The sequence below is a fragment of the Cynara cardunculus genome, assembly GCF_001531365.2.
Source record: "Cynara cardunculus var. scolymus isolate 2C chromosome LG 13, CcrdV1, whole genome shotgun sequence".
Classification (NCBI taxonomy): Eukaryota; Viridiplantae; Streptophyta; class Magnoliopsida; order Asterales; family Asteraceae; genus Cynara; species Cynara cardunculus.
The window spans coordinates 13170471-13171578 of record NC_037540.1 but is presented as its reverse complement, the minus strand read 5'-3'; positions in this window follow the sequence as shown (position 1 = coordinate 13171578).

Here is a 1108-nt window from a genome sequence, read left to right as displayed (position 1 = left end):
ATGAAAAATGAGAATAAAAATTATATGTGGAATTATAAATCATGAAAGTATTTAAAAAGTAAAATTATTTGTATATGTAATTAAAAAAATCCAAAAGAGGTGAGAATTTTATTAAACTATAAATAATTGATTAGAAGTTAAAATAATAATAGTCAAGTTGGTGTTTTTTTCCTTAACTCTCCGCCGCTTCAAAACAATTACAATATTTATTAATTTGATATTTAAATGTTTATTAAATATTTAATATCATTTTAGAATAAGTCGACGTTAAGTAATTATGAACCAATATTAATATTATTGATACCTTCTGCGAATTATTTACGAAACAACTGAGAAAAGTTTAAAAAACTTCAAAATAAACTCATATTTTATACGATTAAGTTTTTGATTTTTTAATAAATAAAATTTTAAATTTTTTGAAATCGAACAAATAAATCCTTATATTTATTAAAATAGAAAGCAAACTCACCGAATTTTTCATATTTTGAACGATTAAGTTCTTCAACGATTATTTAAGCAAATAAACCCTTACATTTATAAAACGAAAGAAATATACAATTTTTTTTAAGTATATAATATTTATATACGGCAAATGCAACAAATAAACTCACACACCCACCTCACCTTGAGTGAGGTTTGAACCCTTGACTTCTTAGGAGGCCAACGACTACGATACCAATAGGCCAAATGCTCTTTAGGTTACATTTTTATTTCCATGTATAAAAAATCAGTAGGAGAAATCGACGAACCAATAAACTAACACATAAAACATTTTTATTGACCATAATTGTTTATTCTCTACAACAAAATTGGGGACGCCACACTAAATAAGTGTCCTAATACACTAATTTATAAGACTTAATTTATAAGACGAAAGTTATGTTTGACAAACTAGCTGATGAACAAATCATGTTTAAAACTAGCAGATAAAAATGAAATAAAAATGACTAAAAAGATGTCTTGAAAAAATTAATCAATTATAATATTTTAAAATATAATTGAAACAAATCTTTAATAATACAATACATCAACCAATGCAAACAAGATGGTATAAAAAATAAAAAAATAAAATATATTGATTAAAATAATTTCAAATTGACTATTGTAT